At 49.1% G+C, this 6,875-nt stretch overlaps 1 pseudogene; it reads left to right on the top strand.

Annotated features, from left to right (window-relative positions):
* Window positions 1-5,388: 5,388 nt before the first annotated feature.
* LOC105866115 (zinc finger protein 706 pseudogene) lies at window positions 5,389-5,748 on the top strand (annotated as a pseudogene).
* Window positions 5,749-6,875: the final 1,127 nt, after the last annotated feature.

The following is a 6,875-nucleotide window of genomic DNA, read 5'->3' as shown; positions in this document are numbered from 1 at the left end:
GTTAAGTAATTGCAAACCTGACGGCAGTGAGACCTCAGACCCAAGCTGGTTCTCATGGGTGACTCTGCTCCACCTGGTGCTCGACTGCCTTGTAGGCACCAGGTGGTCAGCCTGAGAGAGGGACTGTCCAGAGGGGGGTGTCCTGGTGGCTCTGGTCGCTCTGTCTGGAGAGAGGAAGAAGAACAGGCCTGGCCAGGAGGCCTGCACTCCCTGCTACCTGCCTGGCTCAGCTTTAGCCTGTAATTTGGAACAACAAATGAGGAACACATAGACCGAAAAAACCAAAAGCCGGTCATTATAGAGGACACAAAGGCTCTGGAAGTTTCACTCTCTCTGTTTGCAAATTTCCAGGTGCTGAAATGCCATTTGCATGACAAGGGAGGCTGAAGGCCATAGCCACATGCACAGTCCTCCCAGAATCCGGACCCTCACCACTCACCAGGCTTTTCAGTTGGTCTTCTGTGCTGAGGGAGGCTGTGAGTGGCTGGAGGGCACCTCCTAGCTGGAGCAGGAAGGGACCTGGCTGACACCTGGGAGAGGTGCACCTTCCTCCTCCCCAGGAAACTCCCGCCCAGCAGAGCTGCCCTCTGCTGCCACCCAGGCCTAACCTCTCACACCTCCACACAGGCCTGGGCTCAGGCAGAAACCTGGAATTTGGACACAGTCTCTGTGGGCCCAGGACAACTAATTCCATTTCCTCAGGCCTCTCAGTTGGGATACCAAGGACAGAGCAGAGCCTGGCACGGGAAGGGGACAAAGGAACCAGGATTCTTTGCAGAATGATGTGCCTGAGATCAAAGGCGGCTGGGCCACAAGCTGGCTGTGTGATCTTGGACCAGTTTCCTTAGCCTCTTTGTGCCTTTCTTCTCCTCTCAACATGCTGATGATAAGAGATCCCGCTCTACTGCCATGTGGGAGATTCTAGTGAATTCTATGTGCAGAAACCCAGGTCAGGCATCCAAGCACTCAGTGAGGGCTGTGCCTCCTTACAATTTGCTGCCAGTAGCCACTTTGAGCAGCACGACTTCTCAGAGCCTTGGCATCCTCGTCCCTCTCACGCCGCTGTCTTGAGGGTCACGTGCTTTCCTCAACAGCCACCAACTGGGCACATCTTAATTCTCTCCTGACTCCCCAAGTCACAGTACATTGGATATGGCCAGTGGGTCCAATGCCTAAGGGAGAATAACTAGGTGAAGTTACTGCTGTGGGTTTTTTTTTTTTTTTTTTTGAGACAGGGTCTCCCTTTGTTGCTCAGGCTATAGTGAGTGCCGTGGCGTCAGCCTAGCTCACAGCAACCTCAAACTCCTGGGCTCAAGCAATCCTCCTGCCTCAGCCTCCCGAGTAGCTGGGACTACAGGCATGTGCCACCATACCCGGCTAATTTTTTCTATATATATTAGTTGGCCAATTAATTTCTTTCTATTTATAGTAGAGATGGGGTCTTGCTCTTGCTCAGGCTGGTTTCGAACTCCTTACCTTGAGCAATCCGCCCGCCTCGGCCTCCCAGAGTGCTAGGATTACAGGCGTGAGCCACCGCGCCCGGCCTGCTGTGGGTTTTTGGTGGTGTTTTTTCATTACAGAAAACAACAGTCTTGAAACTATGACATTTACCCTAAAGGTGTAAGCAAGTTGTGGGCAAGTGGGAAACGAAACCCAGCTTCAAAACCCAAGTTCAATGCTAAGCCCATCTCACTGAAAGGGGAGAAAGTCCCTGCAGGTGTGAGCATGCCTGGGACAGGCTGGGGACTCTGCCAGTTGCAGTCGTGGCCCAAGCACGTGAATTTGGGTTTCAGGGCCTCTCTCTGGAAGGGTCTCATGCCCAGGTCATCTCTTAGCTGGAGATGGTGTCATAGGCTTTTGTTCTAGCACTGTTTCTTTTGCTGGCCCAGGAATCCTATTTCTTCTCTTTTCAATTCCCGTTGTTTTCTTGGGCTCCGTCGCTGGTTGCTCACAGGGTCTTACAGAGTAGCCGTCTCCTGCTGTCCCCACCAGAGCGCCCGCTCTGCTTCCCCCGTGCCTTCCCGTCTGGAGTCTGCTGCTGTGGGTGACCCAGCCTGCTGTTTTCCAAAGTGTCCTTCCTGGTTTTGTGCTTTTAGAAATAATCTGATGGTATCTTGACTCCTTCCTGAGTTTGGGGTTGATGTCCTAGAAGTTCTGCCACATTCATTTCTGAGTCCCTTTACATTGCCCATTTCTGGAGTGTGCCCCAAGGGAAAAATGGTGTCATAATAGACTCCCCGAGAACCTTAATCAAATCTGTCCAGGTCTCAGACCCTCAGGTGGTGTAGCCTATACCAGTGAAATTTTGTCCAGTCTTTCGTCACTTTAGGGCAGAGGAGGTTTTCTCAGTTTGTGGTGAAGCTTTGGTTTTAGCTCCAAAGGGATCAACACGAGTACACCACGTTAGGTATTGGCTAAAAAGATACATATTTGTGTAGGGGCTTGTTTTCTAATTTTCTGATATTTTCCTTCGGGGTAGCAGACCTCATTCATTTCAATTACTGGTGTTTCAATTCCTGTCTTCTGAGTGTTTCACTGAAGGAAGGTCAAAGGAGTCGCCAGTGGACATTAAATGTCCCCTGAACAGGGCTTGTACCTGAGTGGAGGTTCCCCGAGGCACCGTCCTGCCACGCTCCTCTTCCCCAGGGCCCCTGGGCTCTTGACGCAGCCATGCCCACCCTGGAGCGCCAGGCCTCACAGCACCAGGTCGCCCAGGTGGGCGCAGTAGTAGAGTCCCATCTGTAGAGTGTTGGCAAGAAACGTACCAGGAGCAGCACGAGGCCTGGAGAGCTGACCCTCTGTGCTCAGACCTCTCTACCCTGTCTCAGGGCAAGGCAGCCACGACTCTTATCCCCTCTTGCTGACTGCCTGGCGGACGGCAGCTGCTGCTCTCCCTGCTCCTCAGTGAGACCTCTGCACCCCTCCCTCCCACTGCGACTCATCCTCGCATGCCTCCCTTGGTGGCCTTGAGAGCCATCGGGCCATATTCTTTGCCTTCTTCCAGCTGCAGGCTACCTCTCACTCCATCCCACCTGCATTCTGTTCCCTATGGAATAGAAAAATGTCCTATGCTTTAGAGATAAGACAAATTGGAGCTCCAAGAGGGCAGTCTTGTCAAGATCACGCACAGTTGGAAGTGTGGAAGCCCCTTGGAACTGGGCCTCAACACCACAGATGCCTCCGGGGGTTCCCAATGTCCAAGAGTTCCCCTGAGGTCGGGTGACCCTAGGGCCGAGGAGAGCTGTCTGATCCTGCCCCCTCTACACCCCCACCCTGTGCACGTGGCCAGAGGCTTCCACGGTGATGGTAACCAAACCTCACGTGCTGCCTCTGCCATGACTTCCATGTCCCTGCTCCTCCCGTTTGTGCTAAATGTGCAGATGTGATAAATAGGGGCAAGGGGAGATGGAGCCAGACGTGGGGGCCGCACTCTGGGAGGAGAAGCTACTTGGAGCCAGACAGGCCTGTGGGCTCTGAAGCTCTGAGATCAGGGGCTTCCCACCTTGGGAGCTGGGCAGCAGTGCCCAGGGGAACGGGGTTGGGGTCCAGGCTTCTCTAGGGCAGAATCTAGGCATGGTTTGGAGCATCCTGGCATTTATGTGTTCCCAGCAAGCAGAGCTAAGAGCAGCTGGAGAGGAGATTGGGTGCTAGAAGTTTGTCTGAGGACAGGGGGACAGCTGGGTAAATGCGGGTCTCCCAGGCACTGGAGGAGCAGAACAGACACCCCGACACTTCTGCAGGGACAGCGCCACAGGACTCAAACATGGGATGTAAGTAGAAAAAAATATTTTTTAAAGTATTGTTTCAATATCCACAGCACTCATTCACACACTTTTAAGAGGCCAACAACTCTGTGTGGCTCCGCTTCCTCTCTCTCCTGTCTGCTCTCAGACAAAAACATTGTTAATAATTTGATCTTTTCCTTTTTTAAAAAAAAAAAATCTCCCTCAGCTCTCTCTTTATCTCATGCTTTACTCCTGATATTTCTTCCTTAGTGTCTTGTATCTCCACATTTGCTCTTGCTTTTAGCCTAAGGGATTGCTTCCAAAAATATTTGGTCATACTTTCCATTCATCCTTTTGGAGCATTTTTAATTTTTTTTCTCCTCCCCTCCCTGCAGAGCAATTTTTTTTTTAATGAGTATTTTTTCTTTTTTGTCAACCATTTCTTTTTCTTCTTCCTGTCTTTCTTTTTCTGGTAGCATCTTTGATTAGAGCGTGTGCGCATCCCCTTTTGATAACTCATATTCGCGTGAGTTGCGTTTCGCTATAAAAGGTTCATGGTGGTCGTGTCCCAGGCTCTAATGTATTTTACTGTGATTCCAGATTTTGTGTGTGGTTATTTTTACTCATCTGAAAGAAAATGAAATAGATAGTCTATAAATGAGAGGTTTTATAATAGGTATGTAAGCTATACTGAGTACTAATAAAACAAAAAAACACTATACCCACCTCTCAGCTTAAGCAATAAAGTGCTACAGTTATTATTTTTTCTAATTGTCTTGTCTTTGTCAGACAACTACCCTTATTCTTAAGGGCCTCTGTGTGCCCCAAACATCTCCCTTGTTCACACCTGGGGTAACCATTAATTACCCTGATGTTTATGCTTATTAGTCACTTGCATTTCTTTATAGATTTACTACATTTTTTATATGAATTCACAGAATTCATTAGCTTCTTTTGCATGTCCCTAAATATTATATACAAATGATTCTGTTTGTTTGTGTTGCTATTGCTCAGGAACGCTACACAATAAACCATCCCAAGACTCAGGGGGATGCCACAGTAAACATTTATTCCACGGCTGTGTGACTAGGGGACGGTGGGGCTCGGCTGGGCTTGGATCTAGATCTACGACACATCTGGGCACAGCCTGGGTCTCTTTACACCTACGCCTCCCAGAAGCATGTTCTTTGAGGGGCAAAAGGCAGAAACACAAGAAAACAAGACCAAGAGGGTCACGGCGGGTCGCGAGGGGCCGCCGGCCTCCCTGGGGGCGGCAGGGCCAGGCCCGTCCAGCCGCAGGCAGGCCGAGGGAAGGAGGGAGCTCGGGCGCCTGCCAGGCCCTGCAGGTGGCCGGGTCGCAGGCCAGCCGCTGGAGCAGGAGCAGAGCGGTAACCTGACCCCCTGGCGACAGTAGCTGGTCGGTTGCTGGAGGCTGGGGCTACTCATGGCCGAAGGGGCCGGGTTTGGGACACTCAAGGCCTCCAGGAGACGCGTCTTGGGCCAGGCTCCTGGAGGACTGGCAAGTAGGTAGGGGCTCCGTGGCCTTTGGTGGCAATAAGGAGGAGGGGGCTCCAGAGACCCGAGAGTCTGGTTTGGGAAGGAAGGTGCGCCAGGCTGCAACTGGAGTCAGTGAAGTGTTGGATGAAGTAGACCTTACTCCCGATATGGCTTGTGGACAGCAGAAGATCCAGTCTCAGCAGAAAAATGCCAAAAAGCAAGCTGGACAAAAGAAGAAACAAGGACATGATCAAAAGGCTGCTGCCAAAGCTGCCTTAATATATACCTGCACTGTTTGTAGGACACAAATGCCAGACCCTAAGACCTTCAAGCAGCACTTTGAGAGCAAGCATCCTAAGACTCCACTTCCTCCAGAACTGGCTGGTGTTCAGGCATAAAGTTGTTTACAGGTGAATTCATGACACCTTTGACTCTTCTACTGTCTCAGACCTTAGGTAACAAACCTGCAGCTGCTTTTCTAACAAACTGTTGATCAGCAAAAATAAAGGGGCTACAGAAACACTCATTTTTATGCTGTTCCCTTTTGGGCTTCATGCAAAGACAATTCTGTGTAAATGTACAGTTGACTCTCATTTGGAAACCTGAAAATCAGTCCATCCTTGTTATAAAAAATTTTTTTTACAATTGTAATTATATTGATGTTCATATTGTGTAAAATAACTCATTTAATAAAGTAGTGCTTTGATTTTACAACAACAACAACAAAAAAAAGAAAACAAGACCAAGCTTATAAGCACATTTTAGCTTTTGTTTGTGTCATGTCCACTAATCACATTGACCAAAGCAAGTCATATGACTTAGCCAAAGCCAAATAGTGTCACAAAATTGCATTGTGAAATTGTTCCATGTTGGACTATGTAGCCATAGTTTATTCATTTTCACTGAGGTATGGTATTTTATTGTATAGACTACACTACAATTTATTTTCCATCATTCTTTTTTTTTTTTTTTTTTTTTGAGACAGAGTCTCACTTTGTTGCCCAGGCTAGAGTGAGTGCCATGGCGTCAGCCTAGCTCACAGCAACCTCAATCTCCTGGGCTCAAGCAATCCTTCTGCCTCAGCCTCCCAAGTAGCTGGGACTACAGGGATGCGCCACCATGCCCGGCTAATTTTTTTTCTATATATATTAGTTGGCCAATTAATTTCTTTCTACTTATAGTAGAGACGGGGTCTCGCTCAGGCTGGTTTCGAACTCCTGACCTTGAGCAATCCGCCCGCCTCGGCCTCCCAAGAGCTAGGATTACAGGCGTGAGCCACCGCGCCCGGCCATCATTCTTTTTTTAATTTAGTTCAGCATATTATGGGGGTACAAATTTTAAGGTTTCAAATAATGCCCTTGCCCCTCCTCCCCCCACAAATCTGAGCTGCAAGTGTGACCATCCCCCAGACAGTGCATATCTCACTCATTATGTAAGTATATACCCGTTCCCCTTCCCCCTCACACCTGGCCAATACCCAATTAATGTAGTCCTTATGTGTCCACTTAGGTGCTGCTCAGTTAATACCAATTTGCTGGTGAGTATATGTGGTGCTTGTTTTTCCATTCTTGGGATACGTCACTTAGTAGTATGGGTTCCAGCACTAACCAGGAAAATGCAAGATGTGCTATATCACCGTTGTCTCTTACAGCT

Source organism: Microcebus murinus, chromosome 16, assembly GCF_040939455.1.
Source record: "Microcebus murinus isolate Inina chromosome 16, M.murinus_Inina_mat1.0, whole genome shotgun sequence".
Classification (NCBI taxonomy): domain Eukaryota; kingdom Metazoa; phylum Chordata; class Mammalia; order Primates; family Cheirogaleidae; genus Microcebus; species Microcebus murinus.
Note: the sequence above shows the minus strand (reverse complement) of the source record. Positions and strands in the feature narration are given on the sequence as shown.